The sequence below is a fragment of the Anolis carolinensis genome, chromosome 1, assembly GCF_035594765.1.
Source record: "Anolis carolinensis isolate JA03-04 chromosome 1, rAnoCar3.1.pri, whole genome shotgun sequence".
Classification (NCBI taxonomy): Eukaryota; Metazoa; Chordata; class Lepidosauria; order Squamata; family Dactyloidae; genus Anolis; species Anolis carolinensis.
In genome coordinates, this window is record NC_085841.1 from 17,933,082 (window position 1) to 17,947,206 (window position 14,125).

Here is a 14,125-nt window from a genome sequence, read left to right on the forward strand (position 1 = left end):
CTGCCAAGGTAGTGGAAACGGTCGACCTTTTCTAATATTACACCATTAAGCTGTATTTCTGGCCTTGCAGAGGAATTGGCTGGTGCTTGCTGGAAGATACCTTTGGTTTTCTCAATGTTCAATGAGAGGCCGAGCTTCTCGTATGCTTCTGCAAAGGGGTTTAGAGTGGCTTGTAGGTCTTCTTCTGAATGCGCACAGATTACATTATCATCGGCAAATTGGAGTTCTATAACAAATGTTGTTGTGACCTTGGTTTTAGCTTTCAATCTGCTGAGATTAAATAGCTTGCTGTCTGTCTGATAGATGATTTCCACTCCGGTGGGAAGCTTCCCATCAACAAGATGAAGTATAGCGATGAAGATAGAAAATAAGGTTGGGGCAATAAGACATCCCTGTTATAATACAGTATGTATTCTGACCTGTGGATAATTTGATCCAGACTTTTGGGATTGGTCTTTTGACTATACAATCTAGACTTACTTATGAGTATACATAGTAATTAGATTGTACATCAATCTGGCATTGATGTTAATGCTGACTTAGAAGACCTTTATCTTTCTCTCTTTCTGTATGAGAGTGTGTGTTTGTGTGTGAGAGAGAAACAGAACACTTGTATCCAGCAGAGAGTTATCCAAAGGCAAATGCATCAATGTTTGGTCAGATGCATCAAAAAGTGGTCTCAGTGAAACTTACAAACATGATTTTCTCTTGGTCCAATGCAAAAAAAAAAAATACATCAGAAGCAAAACCAGGGGCAAATATTTCTTTGAAGATCTTTGTCAGGTGTCAATTCAGTTCTGCCTATTCAGTTCAGAACTAAAAAAAAACCCAACCGCCTGTATTTGGGAAAGAAACCTGCTTTATTCAGTATTAAAACCAGCTTTGAAGTGAGGCTTTGCTAAAAATAGCTTCACTCTCTCTCCCTATTGCATTTTGCAAGAGAGGATAAGAAGCTAAACAAAAAACAAAAACCGCAAATATGAGACAACTTCATGTAGCAAGGGAAAAACTATGGAAGAGATATTTTTCTTGATGACCTTTGAGTAAGCTCCTTGGGGGAAGAAAGTCTCTTTGCCAGAATTTCTAAAAGCAGCAGCCAGTTACTCCTGAAGAAATCTGTTTGCTGTAAATATAAACAGTGTTTACCAGGCGCCTGAAGATCTCAAAGGCTTCATTCCTGATTTTCAGTCTCCCTGAATCCTGTAAGATGCTTTTGCTAGATGATGCTTCTATTGTTTGGTTCTTCATCTCAAACACATGATTTGCAAGGGATCTGATCCTATCCTCTGCCCTTAGTAACAGTGGAGGATGTCGAACTGTCTCCAGAGGTAGCAATACAGAGACTTCTTCAGAAATGCAGTGCTCTCTGGCGAGAAAAGAGCCTCTGATTTCACAAAAGGAAAGAGACATTCTGTATCCCAAAAGGAGTGACTTTACTGCTGCATTTTTCTGGAGTTGCATTTTTCTGGCCTTTGTCTCACTCCCCATATGGTCTCTTCTTGCACAAGATCCCCCGACAGAACAACAGGAAGAACATCAAAGATAAAAAGTGAGGACTGTGACCCCAACAGCTGGAAGCTTCTTAAAGTCTTCTCAGTTTCAAGTTTTAAAGCAGAGAAATAGTTTAGCCATTAGTTTACAGTTTCCCCTCCTCTCGTTTTCTCTAGCCATTTCCAGACGTGCTTTATATGAATTTTTCTTTTCATCTTTAATTTTTTCCGCTTTTCCCAAAGTTCTGCTATTGCGAAGCAGTTGGAAGCCTCAGAAGGACCCAACAGCAGTCGTATCTCACATCTTATCAGACTAAACCCCACACTTTATCAGACTAAACTAACTAACTAACTAAATATATAAAATGATATTTTTATGTATGTTGTATTAATTGAAATTGTACAACGTCCAATCAGCTGTACTGTGAAGGCACCATTTTACCCAGTTACCTCTACTAACATAAGCCCCTGGGAACTGAGATCGCTGGACCATTGAGAAATATCCCTCCAGCGATCTCCCCAGCTTATTGATGAAATCCTTTGTGTGTTAAAGACAGATAATCACTTTGTTGCTAAGGCTGTGTTTTACACTGGTTACCTGACCAGATGTGTCCAGAGGCTTATGATTCTCATTCTGCACCATGGCAATTAAAGTTGTATCAAATTGCATCCATTATACAGTGTGGGTGCACCTTCAGTCATTCAGAAACTTTTACTAACTGAATTATGGGTGTTTGTATATATTAGTGTATTGAGAGAGAAAGAGATGCAGGAATTACACTGGAAATTTGCCATGCCCTGTCTCTTCTCCTCTTTGATGCTTTATCTGAAACCCTCCCCTTGCTTTAGGTTAGAACGTAGCAAAGTCACACTGAAAGACATGTGTCAGGCATTGTCAATTGTCATTTGAGTCTTGGGAATACAGAAGGCTTGTTGGTGAAAAGAAATCCTGCACTCCACTTTGGAATCCAACCTTCAAGATTAATTCTGACTGAATCTAAAATGTTTCATCTGAGTCAATCGCTACTTAGCCCTGAGGCACTGTAGAAAGATATTTCAGTTCAAGTGGATTTTGAAGTTCCGGGAACACTTGAGAATTAATATATAACCCAGCAAATGGTCAGATCGTATTAAGAGCCAAATAGACACTGAAGATCTGGAGAGAATTTCTGCAATGGATCAAAAGAGACCTGTCACACAAGGCGACCGCATTGCAGTATTTCAGACCTGGCACCGTGCAACTTTGACTACACTTTTTGGAGCATTTTCATTTCCAAAATAATATTTTAATCTTGGCATAAGATAATATAAAGCTTAAGGTTTCGATTCTGGCATGTTCCTACTTAATGTACAGTAAGCTCTAATGAATTTAATGTGACTTACCTCTGAGTAAGGTTGTGCAGGATTGCAGGGTGTAAATGTTTCGTAAAATGAAATAGTAAAGTAAAAATGATTTTCAAGTGTGCTATGACATACTTTTTGCTTACAAGTAATTCTTTCCACATCACTATTTCTGTTGGTCTGCATAGTATTTTTCAGCTTATAGGAACTGTGATAATGAGTTAAAGCACCTTTTAATAACACATATTATGTTACTAGGATAAAGTTTAGATTACTGTAGTGCACTTTACTTGGAGCTGCCTTTGAAGAGTGTTTGGAAACTTCAGCTGACTCAAAGAACTGCGGGCAGATTGCTAACTGGGGCTGGCTACAAGGATCACACAACTCTCTTGTTGAAACATCTCCACCAACTACTGGATTGTTTCCAGGCACAATTCAAAGTGTTGGCTATAAAGCTCAAGCTGTGTGGATCAAGTCCAGGCTATTTGGCAGATCATATAACCCTGTATGAGCCGGCTCAGGTTCTGAGATCATTGGAAGAGGCCCTTCTCTCAATCCCACCATCTTCACTTGCATGGTGGGATTGAGAGACTTTGTATCTCTCTACCTCAAGAAGCTAGAATAGTCTCTTCCTTGTTATTCTTCCAACAACAGGACAAAACCTTTTTATTCTGATAAGCTTTTAAAACCAAATTGATCTAAGGAATGCTGGTTGCTTGAGAGTTCCGGTTCACTGAGAATCTACTATAGTAGCAAAATCTTATTGAGTTCTCTTTGACTTTTTAGCAAAAACAGCAATGTTTATCCTGGATATATCTGATCTGGCCACAATGACACATGCCTTGGTTACATGCTGATTGGATTATTGCAATGCAATTCTATATGGGGCTGCGTTTGGAGTGTGTTTGGTAATGTTTCCATCACCTATCTTGTGCATTGGGTATGTTCTGTGCCTTCATGCCAACACTGAAGTGACTTCAGGGAGCAGGATTCTCCTCCCTTCCGACTCTCCTCCCCTTCCGACTCTCCTCCCCTTCCTCTAGCTATTTCCTAACTGTTTCTTTTATGTTTTATAGTAAAATTTGACATTTCAGGAACCATTGTTGGAACTGCAAAATTATTTTAAAATAATAAAAAATAAAACAGCAGACATACAGAAAGGCAGGTTACGAGCATATGCAGAAATAAAATCACGGGACCATGGATCAATAAATGAGCTCAATTGCATGAATTGAGATAGTTGCTATAATAAAGGTGCTTATGCTGGTATGTATCCGGTATCAGCTCGGCTGCCATGGAAGAGCAGCTTTGTGTTATAAAGTCCTCAGGTTTTGCTAAAGAAAATCTCCCTGCCCACAGGACTCAGATTAGCCTGATAGTAGCACAGATGCCTGTGTTGGCTTGCATTTTGCCTTTCCCTCGCCCGCTTTCTCTTCAAAGCTGGGAAAAGTTGCACAGCACCATTAAATATATATTTCTAAAGTCACTGGTCATTAATCAACCTCTCCAGTGTCATCATACTAATTTAACTCCATGCCACGTTGAAGAATTGTACGTGCAGGCACAACTTCGACTGGCAGTACAACTATAATTTTTCAGCCATCTCTTCATTATTTTTTCACACAGCTTGCAACGTGCTGTTCCTGTTACCTCTCTGTAGAAATGCCGGTGCTCCTTCCTGCCCCCATCCCCCAGCTGATGATTTTCTTTTATCACCACCCAAAGTTCAGGTGTCCAAGGTAGCATTTGAGAAATATCAAAGGGTATATGAAAACAAAGCTGAATGCCATTTTAAAAAGAGAGCAGACACTTATTTTGATTTTGCTGCTTGTCGAGGTTATTTTAATGGCTGTAAAGTAGAAATTTGTTTTTAGAGTTTGCCAGAAGAGAGTAGCCAGGGCTGTTATAATTTTAAACATAGCAATACTAAATTGTAACGGTGATATTTAAAGCAAAAAAGATTGAGTTTTTAGCTTCTGTAATTAAAGGTCAAGAAAAAAATGAATGCTTCCTGGTTGGAGAAGATACTTTCCAGGTTCTTAAAAGCATCGTGTTCCATTAATTTTCGAATTTTCCAATAGGTTTTGATCCATAGACGTTCTCTGCAGAAAAATGTCTTCAAAGGAAAGTAAATACATTATGCAAAGGAGTCTTTTGCATAAAGCACATTAGAGATTAACAGAGAAAACAAAGTTGGTAGCATGGGCTTTCATAGACTATTTCCTCAGAAGAAGCTGTAAATACATTACTACTTTTGCTGAGACAGTAATATCCTACTTCATGGCTTGTTATTCTGGACATTATCACACAAGGAGTTATGAGATTATGCAGATGTATAAGTGTGGGATCACAAATCAGCAAATTAGTGCAGTTGCATGGATGGAGAGTCATGTGATAGAACTGCTGGTATGTAGCTTCTATCTTTGGTAGAGTAACTGCCATGGAATAGCGGCTTTGTGCAATAAAGTTCTATGTTCCCTCTGTAGTATCTAATCAGAACATAATCTCCTCCTACCTGCATCTTACACTAGCACAGTGGTGGCAAGGTGGGGCCTGTGAGTTGCATTCAACTCTGGAGATCCCTCAGCCGTGGCCCCAATAGTTCCCTAATCCCCACAGACCAAAAATAAATTCAGGCCAATTTTCGAGAAATGTTCTCAAATATGTGTCCATATCACAATGGTTTTCTTCTTCTGGTCATCCAAAGCCTTCAATCTTCCCTGAAAACAAAACAAAATTAAAGATGAAAATCAACCCAAACAATGTCTGAAAGTGTCATTGCGGAGCACTCAAATAGCACCCCTTTCTGCTTTCTCATTATTAGAATGTGGCTTGAAATTGACTGATTTGAAGCAGGTTTGATTTGATGTAGTTTTTTCCAAGTTAAGCTAGTGGGTTTCTATAGCTAAACAAAACTTCAGTCCTTGCTCTCCTAGTGTTTTCTACACAAGCATGAAAACCCAGACCCAACTCCTATCTTCACAACGTTCCTGCACTTCTGGTGAGTATAATGGATTATCCTCGGTTATGCCAAGTTTGCCCTGCTTCAGGCAAAGTTGAGGGGTGCTCTGGAGCAGGGGTCCCCAAACTAAGGCCCGGGGGCCGGATGCGGCCCTCCAAGGTCATTTACCTGGCCCCCGCCCTCAGTTTTATAATATAATATTTTTATATCAGTTTTAATAATATAATATAATGTATATACATATAATATTGATAATAATCTTATGTTATACAATATAATACTAATAGTAATACCATATAATAATATTAATTATATGTTATAAATTACATATTATATAATAGTATAGTGGTATAGTTCAATATAGTAATATATAATGCTAATATTGTGTTATGCTAATAATATAATATATTGTATGTACATACAGCTGCTCTGAGTCCCCTTCGGGGTGAGAAGGGTGGGATATAAATGTAGTAAATAAATGCAGTAAATAAATAATTAATTTTAGGCTCGGCCAAAGTCTGAAATGACTTGAAGGCACACAACAACAACAATCCTAATTAACTTGACTATCTCATTGGCCAGTAGCAGGCCCACACTTTCCATTGAAATCCTAATAAGTTTATGTTGGTTGAAATTGTTTTCATTTTTAAATATTGTATTCTTTCGTTGTTGTTGTTGCTGCACTACAAATAAGACATGTGCAGTATGCATAGGAATTTGTTTTTGTTTTTTTTCAAATGATAATTCGGCCCCTCAACAGTCTGAAGGATTGTGGACCGGCCCTCTGCTTAAAAAGTTTGGGGACTCCTGCTCTGGAGTGTTGCAGTTTATACAGAATATAGTCCATCAGAGACAGAGTAGCTTCACACAGATGAAAGAGGAAACAGCAGAGTCCAATTAATTACATGTTATATATTACATGTAATATTACAGTATAGTGGTATAGTTCAATATAGTAATATATAATGCTAATATTGTGCTATGTTAATAATATAATATATTGTATCTGTATGTACATACAGCTGCTCCGAATCCGGGGTGAGAAGGGCGGGATATAAATGTAGAAAATAAATGTAGTAAATGAATAAATAAATAATTTTAAACTTAGGCTCGCCCAAAGTCTGAAATGATTTAAAGGCACACAACAATAACAATCCTAATTAACTTGACTATCTCATTGGCCAGAAGCAGGCCCACACTTCCTATTGAAATCCTGATAGGTTTATGTTGGTTAAAATTGTTTTCATTTTTAAATATTTTATTGTTCTTTCATTGTTGTTGTTTTGCACTACAAATAAGACATGTGCAGTGTGCATAGGGATTTGTTCGTATTTCTTTTTCAAATGATAATTTGGCCCCTCAACAGTCTGAAGGATTATGGACCGGCCCTTTGCTTTAAAAGTTTGAGGACCCCTGATCTACTCCAACCTTGGTGCTGATACTTGCAAAACTCACCCCATTTTCTGTATATCTTAACATGGAGTTTGCTTAAAACTCCAGATATCCGCAACTTTGGAGCAGTGTAGACAGCTGGACTGGGTCTGGTTCAGACTAGTCTGCTGTTTACACAAGACACCACCACCATTACCTTTTCCTACCACTCACCAGCATAGGGAAAAAGGAAAAAAAAAAGACAGATCATGCACATGGAACTCCTTTGCCGCTCTCAGTCAGAGCTCCATGTGAGCACCCCATATGACATCAATATGTCTGGTGTGTGGTCAGGAATTGGCCCACTTCTCCTTCTTAGAGTTGGAAGAGACCATAAGGATTGTGTGAGTACCTAGCTTCCTTTCCATAGGAAAAAGTAGCTTACATAAAACTTTGTGGCAGTTGGGAGTGGTGACAGCAATATTGTTAAGATTTAACTTTATACTTGCACAGTCTCAGCGCCTTCCAGTAGCTTACACCTGCTCAGTACTTTCAGTCTTCCAGTCTGCTTCCACAGTAGACACTTGAGCACATGCCCGGCCATTGTCAGTTTTTACTACTGTCTTTCCCCTAGTCTAGATGATATTACAGACTCACCACAGTACGCAGTATCTTGTCCTAGTAGACAGGTTTAATTGCATATAGACTTCACAACATCAAAAAAAAAAAAAAAAAAGGGGGGGGGAAATACACTGAACATGGTTCCTTATATACAATACAATTACACATAGTAATCCTTGATTGGTTACCAACTAATTGACCCAACCCAAACTCAGGATTGCATCATTAACAATCACCTGGAGTAGGCCCAAACACATTCCCCAAACGATTCCCCATATACAATCAATCAGCATTCCCAATAGAAGCCCATTAGCAGTGCATGACTCAATACATTGTAAAATCTAACAAATATGGAAGGTAAATGGTGGTTCAATGGGGTTAATGAGGTTTCAGCATGGCTGGACCGTGTGGATGGCAACCTGCTGTTGCAGTGGGTTCAACAAAATACATGTAGCTGTCTCCAGGGATAGTCTGAAGAATTTGTGCTCTGGATTGGCCATGAATTTACCAGCCAATATGAACTCACCCTAGAATAACAGTCTGACACCCAGGTCACAACACCAGACAGAGGATGAATGAGAACTGTCCCTGCCTAATCAAGACAGTTGGAAGATATGATATTAACCAATACAGTATGTGTGTGTACCATTCCTGCCAGTTTCTAGTAGAAGGAACCCACCCATCCTGAAAAAGGTAGTATAAGATAAATAGTAGAAAGCTCCCAATAGCTTTGTGGGTACTGTGCTAAATGTAGCACCCGTGTAGCTCCCTTGAGAGGACACTTGCCAACAGCACACCAACTTTCTGGGGCATTGATCCAGGGATCTCGGTTCCCCTCTTGAGCTTATGTTCTCTTTACCAATTTAGCTTTACACACCAGTGGGCAGCATCCAAGCCAGATTTACAGCATGATTGTGGACTCCAGCTCTTTCTCCATATGTCAATGAGACGACAGCCAATCATTCTTGTGAATGCAGAAAAGCTGAAAAGAGCTGATGTGGTACTAAAATCTGTGTTGTGCTTAAATACACAATTCCATGAAAAGCCTCCCATGACACTCACATTTGTTACAGGCTCTATGCAAAGTGCTGAGATTTATTCTTGTGGCAGTATTGATTTGTGACAGCTGGCATGGCAGCAGGGCATGGCATCATGTTCTCCTTCCTCCTCACTGCCCTTTCTTGCACTTTTATAGCTTTTTATGGGTGCCTCCTAATGGGAAAAGGTTTCTGGAAACATCGGTTGTTTCCAATTATTAATTCAATATTGATCTTGCAGGTTGCATATCCCTTATCCAAAATGCTTAGGACCGAAAGTGTTTGAGATTTTGGATCCCCCCCTCCCCCCAGATTTTGGAAGACCTGTATTTGCATATATGTACATAGTGAGATATCATGGAAATGGAATCCAAACCTAAATCATGAAATTCATTGATATTTCCTTTTTTTTCATGTCAGGAGCAACTTGAGAAACTGCAAGTCGCTTCTGGTGTGAGAGAATTGGCCATCTGCAAGCATGTTGTCCAGGGAACGCCTGGATGTTTGATGTTTTGCCATCCTTGTGGGAGGCTTCTTTCTTGTCCCTGCATGGGGAGCTGGAGCTGACAGAGGGAGCTCACCTGCTCTCCCCGGATTCGAACTGCCAACCTGTCGGTGAACAGTCCTGTTGACACAAGGGTTTAACCCACTGCACCATTGGGAGTTCTTTGATATTTCTCATATACCTGATAGACATAGTCTGAATGTGAATTTAATGCAATATTTCTAATAATTTTTCACATGTAACAAAGCCAAAAATTGAAAAGAGAATTGCGCTGAAGGACCGGCAAATGCACAAAGAAGTGTTCTGTCTAGGAGGAATTTTTAAGTGCTCCACTATGATTCTAGTGCCTAGAAAAACCCCCCAGTGTTTATCATTTTTATTTACATTCAATTTTTTTCACTTCTGTAGTGGTTCTAGAGCAGGCATGAGCAAACTTCAGCCCTCCGGGTGTTTTGGACTTCAACTCCCATCATTCCTAACAGCCTCAGGCCCTCAGGAAAGGGCCTGAGGCTGTTAGGAATGATGGGAGTTGAAGTCCAAAACACCCGGAGGGCTGAAGTTTGCTCATGCCTGCTCTAGACTCTACAAGGATGGATGGGTTATTGTATTTAGTAAACAAATTGGCACCGTACTATTAGCATAATAAAACTGCATGTTGCAATAATGCCCGGAGATCAGGTAGCAAAATAGAGGAAAACATTTAAAAAGAAAAAAAAAAGATGAATGCCAGCAGGTTGTGAAGACAAATGCAGCTGTCGAGTAAAAGACCAGAAAATTATTTTCCTTCTGATGCACAAGATTGTTTTGTTCGTCATTTCATTTTTATTCTTACAACAACTATGATCCTACCATTCATCAACAGATATCATATCTGCATGCAAGTGTGTTTTTTATTTGTTGCTATTGTGTTTTTTTTTTTTAAACCCCTCTGACACTTGAGAAATAGAAAGAAGAAAAGTATGTAAGCACAGTCAGTGTGGTCTAGCACTCAAAGAGAAAGTACTGGTGTGGCTATTCATAATTTATAAAAAGACCTTATCAGCTAGAAAGCTCTAATACTGTAGTTCAGGGAAGTGAACTATATCGTTCCAGGCCTCTTCCCTGGACCTATAGCTTCCATTAGATCAGGCATGTGTAAACTTCAGCCCTCCAGGTGTTTTGGACTTCAACTCCAACAATTCCTAACAGCCTGCCGGCTGTTAGGAATTGTGGGAGTTGAAGTCCAAAACACCTGGAGGGCCGAAGTTTGCCCATGCCTGCATTAGATGGAGCTATAGAAGTTAAGAGTGCTATAATTATGCCATGTATACACATCCCATGAAAAGTTCTATGAGATAATAATTCCCTTTTCTTTATATTTTTTAAAAAAATAGATCTTCAGTGGTAGTGCTGGCTTTTGGCAAAGGAAAAAATCCAATAAATCTAACTGACTGGCTGCATTTTTGTGTGGTTTTCTTGTTGGCTTGTTTATTCGGTCTCAGATCCATTGTCGATCGATTTCTGTGCAACACTCTGAATTTTAATATCTCAAGAGGGACAAGAAGAGAAGCTAGTAGAATGCATTGCCCCCAAACTGTTTATGACGTTACAGATTTCTCTAACTTAAGAAATCTTCTCTTTCCAAACAGAAAAAGCCCTAGGTGCTTTTGTCTTTCTTCTCCCATCATGAAACTGGATGTCCTATCCTGAGAACATCTGGTTGTTTATAGAAATGATGTTTGTCCTAATAAGAATCACGACTCTGTTCTTTAAAAGTTGCCACATACATTAAACAACTTACACACACGTATATCTCTCTCTGTTGATGTAATGTCAAAAGTCCTATAAATGGCTGGTGCTTCCCAATAAAGTTAGTCTATCTTGGCCAGTGCTGCAAATGGGTTGAATTGAAAACAAAGGACTGTTAGAGTATAGTCGAAAGAATATTTTTCTCTTGAAAGATAAATAACTCCTCTTCTTGTACACAAAAATTGTTCTTTACTAGGAAATACAGTAGAGTCTCACTTATCCAACACTCGCTTATCCAACATTCTGGATTATCCAACGCATTTTTGTAGTCAATGTTTTCAATATATCATGATATTTTGGTGCTAAATTCATAAATACAGTAATTACTACATAGCATTACTGTGTATAGAACTATGTTTTCTGCCAAATTTGTTGTCTAACATGATGTTTTGGTGCTTAATTTGTAAAATCATAACCTAATTTGATGTTTAATAGGCTTTTCCTTAATGCCTCCTTATTATCCAACATATTCGCTTATCCAACATTCTGCTGGCCTGTTTATGTTGGATAAATGAGACTCTACTGTAGTAGACTCCAAATTCACAAATCGACTCATCTTCTCATATATAATATTTGTTCTTATTTCTTTACTATGAAATAGTTGACTCCAAAACCATAACCAGTTTCGACTCAAGAGAATCTTCATCATGTGGAATGTAGCCTACTACCTGTGATGTCACAAGAACCTTCGGGTCATGGCCCTGCATTCAGTGCGGACCAGAGCGATGAAGATTTAGGAATCTTGCCGCCTCAGCAAGAGTCCACGTCCTTCCAGATGCTCCCTGTTGACAATCCAAGCCCGGAGCTCATTAAGGAGGACCTTGAAACTGAATCGGTTCCCAGCGTTTCTCCCCCTTTCCCCCGGCGGTTATTTTGGGAAGTGAGTCGTTCTGAGAAAGCGGGCCTGAGAAGAAGTGCAAGATTAGCGGCCAAAGAGAATGTTAATTAGCCCGTTTCCCTTGAGAGTTTCCAAGGAGGCTCGCATCTGCTGGAGGTGTTGTTCTAGTCAGTTTTTCCCCTGGGAAAAGTGTTGGACACCTGTTTGAAAGGGAGATTTGAAGTTCCTTAAAAGTTCTGCACGCTGGCTAGCCAGCGCGGTGTCAACGTGTCAGTTGGAGTGAACACTTTGCCTCTAGTCCTTGTGGCGTTCTACTCGTGTGTAGATTGGGCGCAACGCCTCGCCTTCGAGTCAAGTTAGGCTCACGTTTGGATCCTCTACTTTCAGCCTTGCCTTGTCTTGTTTCCTTGCCTAGCCTTGCCTTGAATTCCCAGCCTCTGAACTGAACCTTGGAACTCTTGCTTAAGATCTGGATTATTCCCCACTCAAACGGCTTGGAAGTTTGAGTGTGTTTTGGTTAACGGATTTCATCTTTAAACTCCAAAATTGGACATTGGACTTATTTATACTGGACTATATTTGACCTTTCCCAGAAGGTTTTTTGATGAACTATATATTCTGCATACTTTTGTTTTATTTCTTCAATTCCTTAATAAAGATATTAGATTGTTTATTGGCTTGGTGTCTGGTTTCCAGTGCTCATGCAGCCTAGAGTATCACACTACCTGTATTGTTTTTCTGAGTGTTTTTATTTGGGAATATTCCTATTCATGAGTAACAGCAGCTACTTTGCAACCACCTGACCGACGTGCTTCCCATATGAACAGTTAGATTAGTTACTCAGCTTCATACTTGCATTGGAATAAAACTGTTAGCAGAGTATGAATGTAAAGAAATAGACATTACTGTGAGTATAATTTTTACAATATTTTTGTTATGCATATTATATATCTCATGCAACCATGTGTATTTTAAATAACCTTTAGCCCTATATATGTTCCCTATAGGATCCATATAAAAAAACTCAGAAAAATAATACAGATAATAGGCTACATTCCACCTGATGAAGACTCTCTTGAGTTGAAACCCGTTATGGTTTTGGAGTCCGCTATTTCATAGTAAAGAAATAAGAACAATTATTATATAGAAGAGGAATCGATTCGTGAATTTGGAGTCTACTATTTCCTAGTAAAGAACAATTTTTGTGTACAAGAAGAGGAGTTAATTAATCTTTCAAGAGAAAAATATTCTTTTTACTGTGATTCTAACAGTCCTTTTTATGGCTTTATTTGTTTTGCATTCATATTGATGCATTGAACTAAATATAGGTGTAATGGCATTCAAAAAAAATTTCTGTATTACTATAAAAATTCTGTATTACTGTGACAGGCTGTGGCGCAGGCTGGTTAGCAGCCAGCTGCAATAAATCACTCTGACCAAGAGGTCATGAGTTCGAGGCCAGCCAGTGTCAGGATGAGCACTCGACAATTAAAATAAAAAGCAACCCGAAAGATAGTTGCATCTATCAAGTAGGAAATTTAGGTACCACTTATATGTGGGGAGGCTAATTTACGACACCATAAAAATCATCCAGCCACTGTTGGAATGAGGAAGTTGCCGTCGCAGTGGATGATGAAGCAGCTGCTCCCCCTTTGGCCAGATTCAAGCATACCCTCAGGAAGCTGGAAGCTGGAGAAGGTTTAAATTGCCTCTGCGTCTCTCTCTCTCTCTGTGTTTTATGTTTATATGGTATTGAATGTTTGCCTTATATGTGTAATGTTTGCCTTATATGTGATCCGCCCTGAGTCCCTTTCGTGGTGAGAAGGGCGGAATATAAATACTGTAAATAAATAAATAAATATAACAGTGGAAACTTGTCTTTGTAGTTCCAGGAAACCCATTTTCCTTCAGTGAATTGAAAACAGCCTTGTTATTTATTTATTTTTACAAAATAATAAGTGTGTGTTTATTCCCTCACTAATTTGATTCAGGAACCCAAAATCCAACTCCATGTTGTTACTCAGAAGAAAGTGGTTGTCTAATGTCATAACCCAATCCAACATCGCAGCCTTCTTCAAAATTCAATCCTGAATTTTCAGATTCCATGAAGCAGAAGATCTTCCTTAGTTTTTCCCAAAATGTTGTCATCTGTGATCTTTCATAGAGGCTCTG